This window comes from Gracilinanus agilis, chromosome 2 (assembly GCF_016433145.1).
Source record: "Gracilinanus agilis isolate LMUSP501 chromosome 2, AgileGrace, whole genome shotgun sequence".
In the NCBI taxonomy this organism is placed as follows: Eukaryota; Metazoa; Chordata; class Mammalia; order Didelphimorphia; family Didelphidae; genus Gracilinanus; species Gracilinanus agilis.
This window is the reverse complement of record NC_058131.1, coordinates 200,894,587-200,915,708: the sequence shown is the minus strand read 5'-3', so window position 1 is coordinate 200,915,708 and position 21,122 is coordinate 200,894,587. Positions and strand designations below refer to the sequence as shown.

The 21,122-nt window shown below is 36.7% G+C and overlaps 1 pseudogene; it reads left to right on the top strand.

Annotated features, from left to right (window-relative positions):
* The first annotated feature begins 712 nt into the window (after window positions 1-712).
* Window positions 713-21,122, top strand: part of LOC123233466 — a 38,565-nt pseudogene continuing 18,155 nt past the window's right edge.

Here is a 21,122-nt window from a genome sequence, read left to right as displayed (position 1 = left end):
CCTAGGACCTCCTATCTCTAGGTTTGGCTCTCAATCCACTGAGTCACCAAGCTGCCTCCTTAAAATCCTTCATAACATGGCTCTTTCCTACTTTTCCAATCTTCTTTTTATCTTACTCCCTTCTGTGTACTCTAGGATCCATTGAAAGATTACCTCCTTGCTGTTCCTTGACAAAACACTCCATCTCAAATTTTGGTGCATTTTTGCTGATTGTACCCCATCATCTTGGGAGATTTTGTCCTTCACTTATCTCCTAGCTTTCTTAGCTTCTTTCAGATGCCTACTAAAATCCTACCTTTTTTCAGAAGATTTCAGTGATCCCTCTTGGTGCTGGAGCCTTTCTTATGAGATCATACACACACACACACACACACACACACACACACAAATACACACACATGTGTGTGTATTTGTGTGTGTTTGTGTGTATCTTGTTTTATTATATTATGTATTATAATCTCTATCTAGATCTTATTATTATTCAGAATATATTTTATTAGTATATTGATATTTGCATCTTGTCCATACCACATTACCATTTAGATGGTGAGCTCCTTGAGGGTGGGGACTATTGTTTTGTTTTATTTTTGTTTCATTTTGTTTTATCTTTCTTTTTATTTCTAGTGATTATCACTGTGCTCAGCACATGGTCACTTAGCATATTTACTTTTCTTTACTTCACTTGACTTGGGCTCCAGAAATCAGAATAAAAATGATCGAAAGGTGCGGAGGCAGGTTCCAGCGTGATATAAGGAACCTCACTGGGGACTGTCCTAAGGTGAGCATCCCAGAGTGACACTAAAGAGAAGGCTTTCAAGTGAAGGTTTGGTAGTTTCCTGTTAGCAAGACAATGCTTTCTTAAAACAGTGCATAGTAGGCACTTAATAAATGCTTATTGATTGATTATAAATGGGATTCCAGTTGAGGTGTAAATTGGGCTACATGTCCTTTGAGGTCCCTTCCAAACCTGAGATTGTTTAAATTTGCACGGCAGCCAGAATGAGGGCACAGTCACATGGGTGACTAATTCCTGTGATATTCACTGACCAAATTGGTTTTGACCAAACCTCTTGTAATTAAGGGCTCTATGTAGACAGTCTGTCTCTCCTAAAGTTTATTAGCATCTTCCTTTCAGTCCCGGAATACTCTCTTCCCCTATCCTCTTCATCTCTTATGTCCCAGTTAAAATCAGGGCTTCTTTTTTCTTTTCTTTTTCTTCCCTTTTTATTACCCAAGGTGGAACCAAGAAGGTAGAATAGAGAAATCCCTAAACTCTCCCAAATTCCCCTCCAAACAATGTTAAAATAATGCCTTTTCATTTCCCTTTTGCCATGCAGCATGTTGAAATGTTGTGCTAGTTCTAGGGAAAAAAGAAATACACATAATTACAAGGGGACTGCAGTGAATTTACTATTGGCTACAGCAGAGTTAAGAGTGCTCATCCTCCTGAGATTTCAGAGCAGGCTGCATTCCTGCTGGAACAGGTGGCCATATGGGTTATTGGCATGACATTAGCTAGAGATAACGGTGCCATTAATGCATGTCAGCCCCATGCCAGACAGGTCTAATCTGAGGGGGCTCGGTAGCCCCGGGCAAACTGGAATACATTCAATGTTCACAGCCCCCAGTTATTTTCCTGCAGAAACAGGCCATATTAGCCAAGGTTTGGTTTTAAATCACACATCAGGCAGCCACTGTGATGCTGGATTTCCCTGAGCTAAAGGCTTTTCAGTGTTCCACCTTACAGTGTTAGCATTACAAGGTGATTTAAAAAAAATAAAATCTATAGGGTACTACTGAAGGCCTGGCTTTAATGACTAGGGTGAGATAATAATGACAGGGTGGCAAGAACAATCTCACACTTGATTTTCAATAGCTGCTGGGGATTTATTTTAATATCACCGAAGAGAAAAGTTAGGATGGGTAGAGAAGACATTTGGGTTAACGTGGACAAGAAGACAGTCCAGGTCACACAGGTAGCAATTTCAATATGTAAATGGTACTTCTCACAAGAAGCTGTTCCTTGCAAAACCCAAAATTCATTTGGTTTTCTTAATGTCTTTTGAAGAACCGAATCCAGGCTGTTGTTGGAAGAGTGGGATTGCCAGGCAGAGAGGGTGGTAGGTGCTATTTCACAACACAGGGTAAAGTGGGAGAAGCCAGTGTGGGGGTGTCTGATAAGAGGAGTGGGTGATTGTGCTGGCATTTCCATTGGCCATTTTTAAGCGTAACAGGGGCAAGGAAAGCTGTTGGGTGGTTTGAAAGATATAAGAGACTGGCCGCAATTTAGTAACAGGGATTTGATAAACAGACAGAATATGCATTACAATGAGAAGGTTATTTGTTGAGAGAGGGTTGAGTGTAAAGAGAGATGTGTAGAGAAAAGGGAACATGGGGGTAATGGCACCAATTAGTCCTGGGTCTTCTTCCTTGAGAGAGTGCAAAGAAAACTGGATTTGGAATCAGAAGGCTTGCTAGAAAATTCTCTCACAGCTACTGTGTTGAGCTCGGGCAAGTTGTTTTCCTCTCTGAGCCTCAGTTCCATCACTTGTAAAACAAAGAAATCAGACTAGATCACAAGATTACAGCTTTAGACCTAGATGGGACTCTAGTTCTTCTGAGGTTCAGATCCACTTGAATTTTACAGAAGAAGAAACTGAGATCCAGAGAGGTGGCTAAGTAGAAAACTTTATGATCTCTTGTGTGTTCATTGTTGATATGTGGGTGTTATTCAAGGTGTCAGCGTCTAGGTACCAGGCTTGTTATTCTCTCATGACCTTCAAAATAAAGCCATAAAATCAGGACATAAAACCAGGACCAGACAAGTGTTACGTGTTCAAAATGGAACCTGTTAAGCTAGGGTTCACATCTCTACATCAGAGTCTAGGTTGCTTTGCTAGCTGTAGGAAACAGTAACTTAGGTAAGAACCCTTGCAATGCAAAGTTGTGCCGGTCCCCCAGGATCCTTCAGATGGGAGTGATTTGGGAGCTAGGACACATGGATTTCTGGAATATATCTCAAAGACTCTATAAAAGCTCATAAGACCCATGTAACCAGAAAAGCTATTCTTTAAATAAAATCAGGATTCTGAAGTGAGGTGATAAATCTAGAATAAGAGAATATATTCCATATATAACCTAGGAAAAGTGAGGCAGAATACAAAAAATATCAATGTTTTATCATATATAAACTGTTAACTTCCCAGAGCCTTAGTATTTTCATCTGTAAAATGGGCATAAAAATAATCATACTAAGCACCTTACAGGGTTATTAGGAACAAAGCACTTTGCAAAGCTTAAAGTGCCATATAAATATGAATTATTTTTGTCAAGCGATCAACCAATCATGTACTTATTGACTATTTAGTCTGCGTCCAATGGCATTTACTAAATTATATGTCTCATGTGCTGGGAATTCTGTAAGGCATTATAAATCTATATCGTAGTCTCTGCCTCCAGGATCTCAAAATCTAGTAAAAGAGAAAATTAATATAAGTGAAGCAATTGTAGAAAAAAATTCCAGGAATGTATAATGCATTTCCAAGTTTATAGGGCATAATGCAACAGGAAGTCAGAGAAGGAACAGCCAGTATGTGTTGGGGTAGTTGGGAAATCCTTGTAGGAAAAGATGGAATGGCCTTGGGAGCATACTGAGTGGATCTGTCCTGCTCGAGGGGAATGAGTGTGCCAGGATTCTCTGCAGGAGTGGAAACAAGCTTCTGTCAAGGTTTATGAAGAATTTTCTGTAGCAATTTGGGTGTGGAAGAGACAGAATCTTACCTGCAGACAGCAGAGCAGAGTCTCACATGTCAGAGAGACAGACCCCAGGCTAAGACAGTTCCAGCAACTCTGCAGCTGTGGCCAATGCCATCAAAAGGGGAAAGACACCTTTCTTTCAAGGTGAACATAGATTTTCCCATGTCCCAGCAGCCCTATAGTCTGGAAGCAGGTGGTATCTGCCTGCCAGGCCATTCATTTACTTAGCTTGTTCTTTGCTGAGTGCAAACTGGAGGAAAAGGTTGGAAGGCATGACACGAGGCAGTCATTTATTATCTTCCTGCCAGACCCTTAAAAAATGCATATGTTCCCTAGGACCCTAAGTTCCTCTTTTGGGTTCTATTGAATGTGCATTTTTAGGACCTATTTTGACATAAACAGTCACTGAAATTGAATTGAATAGGTCTAGAGAAAAATAATAACTCCAAAGAATTTGGCTACTTCAGATTGAATTTCTCAAGGAGGCCTCTGGCTTTATAAAAAGCTGAATTCTCTTAAGTAGGCATCCCTGATGCAATTTTAGGAGCTCCAGGAAAGAATACTCACCTTGTTTGGCTGCTAAAATTACCTCCAGCTGCTCCTGGTGTCCTTTGCATCAGGGGATGTGGGAAGTGAAGGAAATCCTATTCCTCAAAAGTTCCCAGATAAGGTTTAAAATACCAATGGGACTAGGAAATGCATACTTATTCATACTAAGGTGTAAATCTATATTAGAGATGACCTGAGGTTAGATGGAGGAGGGCAGGAGGGACCTCAGAGACCATCTAGTCCAAGCCATTCACTTTACAGATGAAGAACTGAGGGCCAGAGATGTTGTAACTTGCTTGAAGTCACACAGGGAAGAAATTGCAGATCTGAAATTCAATCCCCCATTCTCTGACTCCAAATACAGTTCAAATCCCCTCATAATAAACCTGTCCCCGAATGAAGTCCTTTCTACCTCTAGGACCGTGATCCCTTAATCTAATAAAATGCACAAAATGGAGCCTTAAAAGACAAGGCAACCTTTCTGCATTTGATCATTTGGCTAACGGCCTGCTGGCAATTTGGATTCAATTAAATAAACTTTCATTCATCCGTTCCTTCTTTCATTACTCAAGTCAACCATGATCTCATGATCCTAAATAATGTTCAGTCCTTTGGCCAGCACTCTCAGTCCTTCTTCTAGGGACACAACTTCATCCCTTAGGATAGCCCAGGGAGAAAGAGGTCTTTATGGCCAAGGGTTGGCAAAGAAGGGATGGCAAAGAGGATGATAGCCAGGCAGGATTTGGATACCTTCAGTAAAGTCTGGCTGCTTACTGATGAAGCTCCGGATTTCCCGGCCAGCATGGTGTAAGGTAGGTGTTTTATGAAATGAGGGAAGCTGATGACCTGGGACTGTCTCTGATTCACTGGCTGTCATTATTATTGTTCCTGGCTGGCGAATTCTCACCTTGTCATTGGCTTTGAGCAAAGGAGGGCAGCAATGCATCTGAGGAGGACGTAACTGCTACTTCTCATATGCCATTTCCTTGCTCCAGTAACTGAGGGAGGCAGAACCCAGCTAAGGTTCACTTCACTCCCCTTTCCCCTGCCATCATCTCAGGCTCACCACCAGCCTTGCCACATGGACTAGAAAGCATGCCCTGGAGGTATTAACCCTTTCCTATGAGTATTTCTGCTCTGGTGCCTCCCTATCATGAACTAGCTCCTTTCAAGCTTCCAGCTGAAGTCTTACTTTCTGCCAGAAGCCTTTCTCAGTCATCCTTCAATCGTAATGCCTTCTCTTTGAGGTTATCCCCAATTTATTCTCGCTGTAGCTTATTTGGACATAGAGCTTGCATGTTGTTTCTCCACTTAGATGGTGAGCCCCTCGAGAGAAGAGACTTTTCGTTCCCCCCCTTTTTTTTTTGTATCCTAAGCAATTAGAACAGTGCCTAAGACACAGTAGGTGTTTAATGAATGCTAGCTGATGGACTCTTTGACTGACTATAGCAACCCATAAGAGAGAAAAATACAAAATGGCCCTCAGGGAGAAATTAAACCTATCCATAGTTATATGAAAAAATGGCCCAAATCACTGCTGATTAGAGAAATGTAAATTAAAACAGCTCTGAGATACCACCTCACACCTATCAGATTGACTAACATGCCAAAAAAGGAAAATGATAAATGTTGGAGGGGATGTGGGGAAAACTGAGACACTAATATGCTGTTATACATAGGTGAACTGATTCAATCATTCTGGAGAGCAATATGGAATGAAGCACAAGGAGCCATTAAACTATGCATATCCTTTGACCCCACAATACTACTATTGAGTCTGTATCCCCAAAAAGATCAGAGATAAGGGAAAAGGACATACCTGTACCAAAATATTTTAGCAGCTCTTTTTGTAGTGCAAAGAATTAGAAAGTGAGGGGTTTTCCATCACTTGGGGAATGGATAAACGAGTTGTAGTATATGGTTTTAATGGAATACTATTGCATAAGAAATGACTAACAGGATGAGTTGAAGAAAATCAGGAAAGACATATGAACTGACGCAAAATGAAGTGAGTAGAGTCATAAGAACAATGTATACAGTAACAGAAATATTACACAGTGATCAACTATGAAAGATGAAAACCTTATCAGAAAAGCAAATTTCCAAGATAACCAAAAGAGACTCATGATGAAAATGCTATCCACAGCCAAAAAAGGAACTGTTGGAATCTGGGTGCAGATCAAAGCATGTGATCCTCTGCCTTATTTTCCTCATGATATTTTTATTGAATTGGTGATATGTGTCTTCTTTCACAACATGAGCAATGTATAAATGTGTATTGCATGAAAGCACGGGTATAACCTATATCAGATTATTTGCTACCCTTGTTGAGGGGAGGGAAGGGAGAGAGGGACAAAATCAGAATCTTAAAATGTCAGAGAACAATTGTCAAATTGTTTCTACATGTAAGTATAAAAATATATATTTAATGGCCCTTAGTTCTATGTTGTTCCATTCTGCTTCTTCAATAACAATGAAAGAATGGTGGAAAGGTTTGGGGAATAACATGGCAACATACTTCCTCTTGGAGGTTCAATTGAATATTATCAGTGTTGATGAACTTGCTATAAAATGAAATCAGAAGACCAAGAAAAATTGAAGCTAAGGGGAAGGATGACTCACAGGTTGTCCATTGTGAGATTCAGATTGCAGAGTGGAATTCTAGCTGTAGAAAGGGGTTCAAGCTACAGCTCAGAATTCCACTCCTGCAATCTGAATCTCACACCATGGAGAAATAAATAAGAGTTGGTGAAGTCAGTTTTTGCATGCATAAAAAGGATATTGTTCAGGCATGTCTAATTATTTGTAACCCCATTTTAGTTTTTCTCTGCAAAGATATTGGAAAGGTTTTGTCATTTCCTCCTCTAGTTCACTTTTCAGATGAGGAAACCAAGGTAAACAGAGTGAAATGACTTGCCTAGGATCACATAGCTAATAAGTGTCTGAAGGTAGATTTGAACTCAGGAAGATAGATCTTCCTCATTCCTAGTTCAGTATTTTATCCATTATGCCATGTATACAGCCTGTGACTATATTATATAAATATATGTATATTTATTTACATATATACACAAATATTTACATATACACACACATTCTTCTCAACCCCTCCAAATCCTGAACCACAATTGTGGATATTTGCTTCTAATCTAGAGATGGACAATATCAAGCTGCTACGTGCTTTCATTTTACGCACGTAGGTACAGGTGGCAGTGGATAGAACTCTGAGCCTGTAGTCACGAAGACCTGATTTCAAATTCAGCCTCAGTTGCTTCCTAGCTATTGGATCTTGAGCTAATCACTTAATTAGTTTGCCTCAGTTTCTCCATCAGTAAAATGCCAATTATAATAGCAACTATCTGCTAAGATTATTGTGAAGACAATGATAATATTTATAAAGCATTTAGCATTGTGCTGGGTACGTAGTAAGTACTCCAAAAATGCTAATTATTGTTGTTGTTGTTATAGCAGTGGACTGCTACACACTCTTGGAGTCCTCTGATTGCCTTTACTTTCCACTGTGCTGTCACCTCCCCGTTTCTGTGCCAAGTTCCTTCCCACTGGGTCTTAGCTGTTTCCATATGCTAATTCTACCCTGAATTATAACTGTTAGGAAGCCTTTTCCATTTACTTCATAGACTCAAAATCTTCATTTCTCAATTTTTTTTATGTTTCGGACCTAGATGAGAAGTTAGAAAAACCTCTAGACATTTCTGTCTTTTCACAATATCACAGAATTTGAAGAGAAGAGACTTTAGCAGCCACCAAGTTCTACCTATGAAAGGAATTCCAGCTATAACATATCTGATAAGTGGTTGCCAAATCTTTTTCTTCCCCTTCTGAGGCCAGGTTTTTTTTTTCAGGTTACCTGTAAATAGGATTTTAATAATTTTCTGACATTTTGTGACCCATGTTCTCTTCTTCCCTCCTGTCCCTCCCCACTCCCTGAGACAATAAATAATATGAACTAGGTTTTTTGTGTGCTATCATGCTATGTGTCTTTACTGGAAGACCCGCAAGAAGGAAGAGCCCCCACCTTTTGAGGTAACCCATATAATTTTTAGAGACTGGAATTCTCAGGAAGTTGTTGTGTCAAAGCTAACTTGCCTCTTTGTAGATTATAATCATTGTTTCTGCTTCTGTCCTCTGGGGCTAAACAGAACAAGTTTAATGCCTCCTTGGTAAGAGAGACCTTTAGATACTTGAAAAGAGCTCTCATCCCCCTTCCACTCTCAAACCTAAAAATCTTTGCTGCAAGCTAAACATACTCATTCATATAACTGATCCTCCCATATCATGCACTCCAAGGCTCTTTACTATCACAGTTCCCCTGATTTGGACACTCTCCAGTTTTTAAATGTCTTTTGAATGCAAGACTCTGGAAAAGGTCCGTTAAGAGCAGATTACAGTTGGGACAATCACTTGCCTATTCCTGGAATGCTCCTCTTAATGCAGGCCAATATTGCATTAGCTTTTTTGGCTGCCACAACACACTGCTGAGTCATGTTGAGCTTTCAGTCCACTAAAATCTCCAGATTTCTTTCAGAACAAATACTGTCTAACTATAACTCTATTTTATGTTTGTAGCAATGATTTCTTTGCACAAAAGTTCGTGACCATACATTGATCCCTATTGACTTTCATCTTATTAGATTCAGTCCAATAACTGGTCAAGATCCTTTTAGATCCTGGCTCTGTCATACAATTTGTTAACAGTTCTTCCTAGATTTGTGTCATCTGCAGATCTGCTAAGTATGCCATCTCTGCCTTATCCATGGATAAAAATGTTAAACAGTAAAAGGCCAAGCACAAATCCCTGGGATATTTGACTGGAGACCTACTGCCAAATTGACATTGAACCATTACCAACTACTCTTTGAGCCCAGTTGTCTAAACACTTCTGAATCTACTTGATTGTATTATCATCTGACCCCTATCCCTCTATATTTTCCAGATTCTTCTGGTAACATGAAAGCTTTATCAAATGCTTTGCAAAGATGTAGGTAAATGATATTAATAGAATTTCCCTCACCTATTATTTTATTTATCAAAAAGAAAATCACATTAATCTAGAACTGCGGTTCCCAAACTTTTTTGGCCTACCGCCCCTCTTCCAGAAAAAAATATTACTTAGCCCCCTGGAAATTAATTTTTTAAAATTTTAATAGCAATTAATAGGAAAGATATATGCACCTGTGGCCATCACCGCCTCCCTGGATCGCTGCAGCACCCACTAGGGGGTGGTGGTGCCCACTTTGGGAATCACTGGTCTAGAATGATTCATTCTAGCTACTTATAATCACTGTTTCTCTGTCTACATATTTTAAGAAATCTTTTAAATGAGCCATTCTAGAATATGAGTTTCAAACTCTGTTCTTCTCCCTTTTTACCATGAAAATTGGGTCCTCGCTGAGATTCATGGGATACCCTGCCCATTTCCCAAGATTTTTCAAATGTCATTGAAAATATCTCAGCAATCAGATATTCTAGTTCTTTCAGGATTCAAAATACATACCTTCTCTGGACCGGGTGGCTTGAATTCATCAAGGGCAGCTCTCTGACTATCTCCACACTTTTCTTGGGCTATCAAGCTTTGTTCTGTAACCACTTTGTTCTGTCATTCTATATCAAAGGATAGCCTCTGTAGTAGTTATCATTTGAAGATCTTAATGTATCTTTTATGACCATGATATAATATTGTTGGTAAAATCCAAGTTCTCTTGTTCCAAGTCCATTATTCTCTTTGATACTCCATGATTGAATCTGAAAAGAGTCTTTCTGGCCAAGAATTCCAACAAATTCTCTTATGGTGAGGGCAGTTCTAGGTATGGAAGGGAGATAAGCAATGTAAATGCTATTTGGAATCAAGATGACCTGCCTGGGTCTATTATTGATCAGCCTAATTGAATTTTCATTTAAAATCTGTGATGTATATACCACGGTACTGTGACAAAAAATTGCTGCCCATATAGGCAGATCAGCAGATAGGATAGACAGATCCAATTCCTCATCTCCATTTTAACCTAGGAGTCAACATAACTGTCTTTAAATGCTTAAAAATATATTATAATAAGGAGAGACCTCTATCCCATCTGTGTTAGGCTATTTTATTTTCTTTCAAAGTATCACATTCTTAATAGGGAGGGACAGGTGGGTGACTTAGTAGATTGAGAGCTGAGTCAAGAAAAGAGACATTGAAATCTGGCCCTAGACATTTCCTAGATGTGTGACCCTGGGCAAGTCACTTAACCTCCATCTCCTAGCCCTTGCTATTCTTCTGCCTTGGAACCAATACACAGTATTGATTCTAAGATGAAAGGTAAGGGTTGGAAAGAAAAAGACTCAATTATCCAGGGGAGTAAGGCTCAACACATGGACCTTTCTGGTCAGCTGAATCTAAAAGCCAACACAGAAGGAGTCAGTGGATACTTCCTTAGACTTGACATATGCACATAGGCAGCTCACCAGAGATTCTCTATGATAAATTTGGAGGCAAAGAAACCGTGTCCAACTGAATCAATGCTATCCTTGTTGACTCATTTTTCCATACTATTGCTAAGTAATCTTCCTTTGGTTATCACAGGGAGAAAAGGTGCTAGGTTTGGAATCTGGAAGGCCTGAGTTCAATTTGGCCTCAGTTACTACCTATATGTCATTGGGTAAGACACTTAACATCTGTTAATTCAACTGTAAAATGGGAATAATAATTTATCTACCTTTCAGGGTTGCTGGAAGGATCAAATGAGGTAATACTTCTAAAGCACTTAGCACAGTGCCTACCATATATGCCCCATATAAATGTCTATTACTATTAATTATTCTTAATTCTGAACCACCAACTGAGCCTGAATCAGGACTCGCCTAGAGCAGTTGCCATATGGAAGAAATATTGAATTTGTTCTCTTTGTCCCACAGTGAAGACCTAGGAATAATGAATGAATGGGACATATTAAACATTTACTATGTGCCATGCACCATTATGTTAAGCACTAGAGATGCAGACACAAAAAATCAAAATAGTTAGTACTCTCAAGGAACTTTCATTTCGATAGGAAAAGACAACATTTTTAGGGCAGGGATAGCTAGGAAGGGATGTTTTAGCCTGGGACATCATAGGATTGTTGAGTGAAGTCATAGAGCAACTGGTACATTCCCTGAATGATGGAGTTGATTGATGCTCGCTCCCAGAGCTCGAAATGAAAAGAGATGGGGTTGGAGATGAGGAGTGAGGATGGTGAAGGAACAGCTTCAAAAAAGGACACGTTGAGGTTCCAGGGAGAGGGACAAAAAATAACTTCCAAACAGTTAAGGATGTTTAAAAGTACACTGGAGTATCTTGAGAGGTGGCAGATTCTTCCCTATTGGAGATAAACAAGCAACATTGGATGGCCACTTGTCTGTTGTACAGGGAACTCTTTTTGGATGAGGTGACTTTCCAGGCTCTTTTCAGCCCTGCAATTCTGTGCCTCTGTAAGGAAGTATTGCTTGATGATCTGGGACACCTTACTGTCCAATTCACTACTTGGCAAGGTATCTGCTATTTTAAGAGGAACAATGGAAATAGATAATATTAAATGACAATTTGGCTGACAAGTAAATGGGGTCAGGAGAACTAGCATCAGACACTCAATGGGAGGGTATCAGCAATCATCAAGGATGATGTGAGAGGCATGATGAGAAGTAATGGGGCAAAATGAAGGTTAAAAAAAAAGTTGGTTGCATAATCAGGATGAGCAGGTGGCAAACACTATTGCTCAGTGGAAAAGCCTCCCCAGAGAAGTGATGGAGTTTCCTGAGACATTGGAAACTAGACAAGGCAAAGACATAATATACACATGGGATCAATTCTTCTCTGGCAAAGAATCATCTAGATGATCTAATAGCCTTTTCTATCTCTGATTTAATGACAGAGTACGCAGGAATAGATCAGGAGAAGATTTCACCTAGAAAGCAAAGATACAAAATGTGAGAAGACTAGATAACATATCATATTTCTGGTATATGCCTCTGTCCTGAATGCTTTTCTTCAAATAACAAAATAGTACTAATTATTAATGATAATGATAACAATATAGAATTTTGAGGTTTGCAAATGAGTTTGCATTTAGCATCTCTTTTGATCCTCATAAAAGTCCTGTGTATCAGTGGCTATTTTTAAAACAACTTTACATGTGAGGAAACTGAGTCTTAGCCTTTCCAATATTACACAGTAAGAGTCTGAAATCAGATTTGAATTTAGATCATCCTGACTTGAAGTTTAATAACCTATCCACTAAGGCACTCATAGATAGTAATTAAATGAAATCTTTCTGAAGATGTTTGTCCAGTTGTTCTTTCAAAAAATATTCATCAATTAATGTTTATTTTGCATAGGAGGGGATCTGAATTACTACTTTTATTTTGTCCTGATAAATTTGCTTCTTAAAATAAAATAGAGAAATTAAAAAAAATCAAAAATAACAATTGACCTAAAATGTGCTGCTTGCAGTTACTTGCTACATAAAGAAAATTAATATATTTTTTTGTAAAATTTTTTTAATTTTATATAATCAAAACTTTACATTTCATCTTCTGTGATCCTCAAAATTAAACTAATAATAATTAAAACATAAAATAAAAAATTTAAATGCAAAAGGAATTAATATATTTGATGCAAAAAATATCATATAGCTCATTTTGGGTAGCTGCAGTTGTGCATATGATTTCACCAAAACTTCAATCTGAAAACATTAAATGCTTATTATGTAGAAGGGGCAAAATCCAGTGATTTTTTGATTGCTTGAATGAGTAGTTCATCTCAGAAAGTACCTGGTAGTGTTAGTGGACCATAAACTCCATGTAAGAGTTAGAGTGAAGACTTGATGATTCTTTTTGGCATATGTTGTAGAAGCAATAACCTGAAAGGGAGAAGTCCCTTCCAACAATGACCTTGGATGATTCCAAGATTCCATCCTAGGCCTTGTGGATAAAACAGCAAAAACAAACCAATTTCTTCAACATAAAGCTGAATTTCTTACCTTTTTGGAAGTGTTGGGTTGGTAGAGAAGATGAGGTAGAAAACACTCCTACAGTCAAATGAATAATTGAACCTAGAATTTAGATCATATGATGAAAGCAAATTTCATTACATTCACGGCTATTTCAGGCAAAAGTGACAGACTTGAAGCTCAGAATTATATGGCTAGATTCTAAGAATTATATTTCATTAAACTGCTCACTTAACAAATGATTAACCACCTTTGTATAGAGAGACAGTTTGATATATTGGAATGAACTCTAGACTGCCACCAGATATTTCAGTTCAAAATCCATTTGACATACTTAATAATTGTGTAAGCCTCAGTTTGTCACTTTTTCACAATGATATTCAGTTTTCTCATTGGTGAGCAAGGGATGGTAATACCCATAATGCCTATCTCCAGTGGTTTATTGGTAAATGTGTTACAGCTAACTCTCTGACAAACAAATGTGTGCAAAATACATTAATAAGCTTAATCTTCATTATTAATATTTTCTTCATCACTTTCTTATATCCAGACAACCAAAAATACAATTTAATAAGCCCTCATCTGTAGTGGTTTCTAACATCAAAATTATCACATAGGAAATTTACAAACTGACTCCAAAACACTAATGCTGCTTTGCAGGGTTATGGTGGCAATGAAATTAAATAATATATGTGTATTGTAAGCCTTAAGGTGCAATATAGATATCAGGAAGTATCATTACTTCCCTACTAAATATATCCTTATTTGAAATAGGAATTATTATTTTTTAAAGTTGTGAAAGAAATCCATTGTTGCACCCATCTGAGAGAATCATCATTTGTTGAACTACAGGAAACTTAAGTTCTCTAGTTATATGGATCTCAGCACCTACTTTTTCATGCATCATTTCACTTTTTCGGAGCTAGTCTTCAAACATTGCCAACTTAATAATTTTGATTTCACATGAGCCAGTTCTAGTTCAAAGCGCTTAACCTTGGAGAGAAGGTGCTGCCGTTCATCACCTCTCCTAATCGTTCTTGACTTTATCTCATCTAATTCCTCCTAGATGACCTTGAATTTTTCTGACAATCTTCCAAAATGATCCTCTAACTTCAAAATATGTAATTCATGATCTTTCTGAGAAGCCATAAAATTAGCTTTGAGTCTGACATTCCATCGAGTTTCATTTCTTTTAAATGATTCTCTACCACATTAAAAAAAATATCAGTGACAATACTCCAATTTTATTATCTGTCTGGGCAGTAGAACAAAATACCAGCTCATATCCTCTCCTCCAACAAGGTTTCTACCTAGTACTTTTTAAATCTTACAATATTTCTGGGATAAAGAAATCACTTTGGTTACCTTCTCAAGCAAGGAATTAAGCAAAAGATATGTTTTAAAATGATGTTTATTAGCATTACAGAGATGTCTAGCACAGGTTCCCAAGATATAGAAACATATATATATATACATATATATATACATACATACATACATACATATATATGAGGAATCCTGATGTACTTGTTGAGACCACTGACCTAGAATAAGGAGAAATTAAATGATATTCCCAAACTCATACAATAAGCATGTGCCAGAGGCAAAACTTGAACATGGATTTTTCATGGCTCTCAGTCCTACTCACCTTCCATTACATCAATGATGCTCTTAAAGAAGGTATGAGGAGAAAAAACAAAACAAAACATTTGGGAGTTTGCAGGATTATATAAGTTCCCCAAACACATGAGATTAGCACTAGGCTTTAAAAGAGAGACAGGATTTTGATCAAAGAAGAGACAGGATAGAGGCAAAGAAAGTCCTCTATCCACTTTGAATCATCAACTCATTCATCAGCTTATATGTCTTGGAGAGATTCCGCAAGTGAACAAATGAGTTGAGCTCCATTTAATAGGAAAAGGAGAGCAGCCTCAATTTCTTTTATGAACCTATAAAGCTCTTTCAATGACACCCAACTTTTCCCCAAAAACAAAGTTTCAGGTTTTGAATATAAATATTCTGCCTGTGTCATGACTATGTGTCAATGGAATTTAGGAAAAGAAGCAGAAAAAAATAGTCATTACCATTATACCAATACCATTACCCATTACTTTGCCATCAGTCTTAACTATGCTATATCCATGATTTTAAAGTAGGAAATTTCCTTCTATGACCAGAATCTACTGTTCTATAATTTCTCCTGATCATCTTTCCTTGAAAGCAGTTGGCCTTAAGATATTAAATATAAAAATTCTTTTTCTTAAATCTGGGATATTTGTCTAAACATGTCTTGTATTCTATTCCTTGGTATCTGACTTAGGGCTTTGGTTTAAAAAGATTACTCTATTGCCAAAATAAATAATATGGAAATAGGTATAAGTGATAACATTTGTAAAACCCAGTGGAAGTGCTTATTGACTCCAGGAGCAGGGATAGAAGAGTGAAGAGAAAAAAATGCAACATGTAAACATGGAAAAATATTTTAAAAATTAAAAATTTAAAAAAAATTGTTCTATTCCTTGAGTTTTAGAAATTCTAACATGAAATTACATCTGCCACCAGCTTCAATGAACTCAAACACACATACACACATGCACACACAGGATTGGTGGCTCCAAAGTCAAAAGAGCTCAGCTTAAATCCTGACTGACACTACTATATGTAACCTTAGACAAATCACTTAATCTTAATGAGCCTTAATCTTGATGAGTTTATTCCTATGAAAAATAAGGGAACGGAGATAGTGAGCATCTGGCATCCCTTCATCTCAGCATATACATTTCTATTATCTCAAAAGTTTCTACCATCATTTTAATAATCATCATTGCCTTCACTAATATTTAGCATTTGAGAATGTGAAAAGCATTTGCCTTTCATGAGATTAGTGCAAATATTGTTATTCATCTTTCACAGGTAAGAAAACTGAGTGTCTGAGATTTTGGGGTGCCTTTCCTAAGACCAGAGACTTCAACAGTTTTTGAGTTCAGGATATCTGACTCCAGGAGATTATTCCAATATGCTACATCATACTTGAGAAACTAATGCTGATATACATACCTATGTGTGTGTGTATGTGTGTGTATGTGTGTATAATATCTATGTGTGTATATGAATTCTTATCTACCAGTAACAAGAATTATAAAACTGTTTATAACTTTTGACTGAAAAATACCACTGTTAGGCTTATTTCATGAGGCCATCAAGGAAAAAAGGGAAAGAAAATATGTGATACCATATTTATAGCAGCCCTTTTTATGATGGCAAAGAGCTAGAAAATGAAGGGATATCCATCAACTGGTGAATGACTGAACTGGTTGTGGTACATGATTGTAGTGGAATATTATTATGCCATGAGGGAAGACAAACAAGATGATCACAAAATACCTGGAAAGACTTATAAGAAGTGATACAAAGTGAAGTGAGCAGAAGCAGAACACTGTGCACCATAACAACAATAATGTATGATTATGATAAACTATAAATGACTTTATTATGCATAAGGTAAGGATCCAGGACAACTTTAAGGGATGCATGACAAAAAATGGATATCCACTGTCACAGAATGAATGATCTGAATGCAGATTTTATTAAATCTCAATGAATTTTTCTCTAAATAAGCAATATGTGTTTTGTTTCACAACATGACAAAAAGGAGAAAATGAGATATAAGATAATATATGTATAACTTTTTTACCTGCCTTTGAGAGAAGAAGGGAGAGCTGGGACAGAGAGGGAAATAAAGAATGAGATATAAATTTTTTGGACATGGCTAGTATAAGAATTTGTTCCTCTTGGATAAATATTTTTATTATAATTTATTACATATTTTTAAAATATGTGTAATATAAATTCTATGTTACATGTTATATTGTTATGTATATAAAGTGAAAGCATTTTGAAAATCTTTTAAAAAATAGTCAATCTTAGATAAAGGAATACACATCAAAATGAACATGATATTATACTTATTTTTAGGAGACCACTGATGCCAGCTTCCAAATACTCCATCAATTCTATTATTTCTCCACAGATGACACTTTCAGTTTTTGGGTTGATAGAGGTAAGACAATGATTTTGGAGTCTGAAATCACAGCCTTATACATTCATAAAATGGCAGAAGTATAAGCTTCCTCAAAACAAGGAATGTTAGATCCATACAACACTTTAGAATCTGAGTTATAGTAGAACAAAACTGTAGAGGACTTTAGAGATCACTTAAATGAATTCCTTCAGGACACAGCAGAAATTACAAACAATTCAGAATTTGAGGGTTCAAAAACTTATAATACTTATTCTGTTGAATTTAGATTTATCTTTGTCCTTGTTAAATTACAAACATCCTTTGATGGAATGATTTACATTTACTGTGATCTCAGTAATCTATTAGAACCAGGATATTTATCTTGCCCACTTGTCTAAAAACATCATCTAATTAAAAGGCCTTTAAGGTTTTATCCTTATATTTGACTTGGATATGGCATGTGGGATATCATATATAGTAAAGTGGAAATGGCATAAAGCTTGGAGTCAAAGGATCTGGTTCAAATCTCCTCTTTATCTACTGTAATATAGGATAAAACAAATTAGTTTACCTTTCTGAACATTTCTTTATAAAATGAGATGGACAGACCAGATAATCTCTAAAATCTTTTCCACCTAGAAATCAGATAGCTCTATTCATTTCCATAAAAGCCCATCAATATCTTTTGAAATTTCCCTGTATAATCAATGGTAAATCTGTGCTATGTCTATGCAGCTTCAATATCTCCATTAATTTTGCATTTTCTTCTCCAAAATGTCTAATTCTGTTCTTCTTCAATAATCCTCAATTTCCATTCACTTTTTAATAGCCAGTGATCCCAGGAAAGAAAACACCAGCATGGAAACTGCTTCCAGAAAATACTGCAATAAGTAGACAGTAACAAAGGGTTTCCTTACCTTTGACTCGTAACAGATGACGATTGGGATGTGAGAAATTCAAGCACTTAGCCTGTATTTTAATTCCCAAAGTTGCTACAGAGGTAGAAGAACATTGATATGTGTGTCTCCTTGTAGGGCACTGGAAATGAATTCTCTGACATTTCGCTCTTAAACAAAATGTATATGTGTTGCCTGTCAAGTTTGGGGTTATTTATTTGCCACTGGGATACCCAGGTCTCTGTAGCTAATCTTCAAGAATATTACTTGATGGACCATTATGGACAAGATTTACTTGATATTTGCCCTATTTCTAAATTTGCACATTGATTTTAAATAGTGTCCAGAGTTCTTAGTTGAGGAATGCTCTCCCTTCTTAGCTGTTGGGATACTGGAACAGAGCCAAGCATTGATTGTTCTCAGGGTAATATTGGTCAAAGAAATGACTTAGAGGGAAAAAAATAAAACCATAAATAAAGAAATGATTAAGAAGATCCTTGGATATTTATTGACCTAGAAAAGTTGTAAACATTAATAAAATAAATAGAACTAAATACAGCAACACTTTAAGGGACCAATATGCAGGTCACTGCCCCTACAAAGATTCACTATCATTATAGTGAAGGAGAAATTTCATCTGGAAGATCTATAGCAGCTAAACCAGCAGATGTTGCATGATTGTTATCAGGGCAAAACAATCAAGCCTCAAGCAGTGAGTTCAGGACTCTATCCTCTGAAGGGCCAAATGCAAGCAACAACAATACCTTACCTTTCTTTGCCAGTACACAATATATTCCTGTTTAAGTATCATTTTCATATTCATTTCATAGATAAGAAAATCAAATTTCAAAGTGGCAAAGGGACTTAGCCAAGTTGTGAAAACCTGTTTTCTTATAAAGACACAAGTTGACTTATATTTTCCCTAAAACTCTGAAAACATTCTCTTAGGTATACTGGCATAAAAAAGGATTGTAGTTAGGTAGAATACCTGTTCTGAAGACTTGGCTCTATCACATGCTTCTGTGTTTTGTTATGTATTCTATTTAGTTTTTTTTTTAATTTATTTAGTTAGGTATTTTATTTAGTTTCTCTGAACCTCAGTTTTCTTCTGTATAAAATCTAGAGGATAATAGTGTCCCTTTAAGGATGAAAAGATTATTTGTATGAAATATTTTATTACATACAAAACTCTAAAGATTTATTCTATTATCACAGTTTTGGTATTATTCCACCTTTCAACTTCAGTCTACATTCAGTTTTAGTTTCTTGCCAATATACGAAAACTATTTGAAGGAAGTGATAATTTTTCATTTTTTGGTTTGGTTTTATATATCAGTTTTCTTTTTTTTCTTTTTTCTTTTCCTTTTAAATTATTTTTCCCAAAGATACATGATTCTTTTTCCATCCCCTCTTCCCTGTCCCATCCTGGAGTTGGCAAGCAATTTCTTGCATATGCACTGCATTGCATGTGTATTATCATTCAAATCCTATTTCCATATTATTCATTTTTGTAATAGTGTAATCTTTTAAAACCAAAACACCAAATCATATACCCAAATGTACAAGTGATAAATCATATGTTTTCTTCTTGATTTTTCCTCCCACAGTTCTTTCTCTGGAGGTGGATAATATTCTTTCTCATAAGTCTGTCAGGACTGTCCTGGATCATTGCATTGCTATCAGTAACAGAGTCTATTACATTTGATCATCCCATAATGCTTTAGTTACTGTCTATAATGTTCTCCTAGTTATTTCATACCACATCAGTTCATGTAGGTTTTTCCATTTCTTATAGAAATCAAGGAGGACATCATTCCTTACAACATAATAGTATTCCATTGCCATTATATACCACAATGTTTGTTTTGTTTTTGTTTAGCCATTCCCCAATTGAGGGACATCCCCTCATTTTCCAATTTTTTGCCACACAAAAATCACAGCTATAAATATTTTTGTACAAACAAATCCTTTCCCATTTTTTATCTCTTTGGAATACCAACGTATTAATTGTATTGCTGTTTATATCCATTTTCTAGCAAAGGTTCTGATAAATACTCAAGTACTTAAATGGGCCTATGATCTCCTTGATTCAGTGGTTGCTTCCATCTATGCCAGCCCATGCCTTCAAATCTTGCCCATGTTCTGCCAAAAGTTTGCCACAGGAAGTCCAACTTGTTGGATTCCCTCATTTTCAACTACCATCTCCAAAATACCAGTAGAACACTGTCATCTGATCTTCTCCCCCTAACACAAAATTTCTGTTCTTCTGAGATCCTCCTTGGCTTTATGTTAAATCAGCTCATATTTATCATGTGCCTTTGAATTGTCTTCTTTATGATATTCGTCTTTAGTTCACTGATGGCAATGGTATTCTACACCTTGCTGCCATAAAGCAATAGTCAAATGTTTGTATCAAAAATGTTGGACTTCGTTTTGATTGGTAGCTTGGGGTTAGTAAAATAGTTCCTCAATTTCCCAAAACCAATGAAATGTATTATTTTGATTTTTTAAACTCTGGACCCAATTCACTATTTATCTGTGTTGTATATACCACATATACTCTTGTACAAGTTTAATAGGGTATCCATTAAAATGTAGTTTGAAGTCTGATGAACATTCTTCATCTTCTTGGTCTTTCCTGTGTGTACAAAAAGGCCAAACTCTTTTTTGATGATTGTAGATCTTTACAGGAGTCTTGGAAATGTCTTGAGGTTCATTGTTATCAGCATAGTGTCATCCAGAAATAGGATAATATGGAAAATTTTCATATCCCCAGGAAATTCTTCTTCATTCTGGGCTCTCTGCTGGATACCTAGATCACAATGTTGAATAGCTCTGGGGGATTGTGTATCTCCTTGTTATATAATTCACCTGATATTTATTATCAGAGAGTCATTGGTCAATTATTTATGT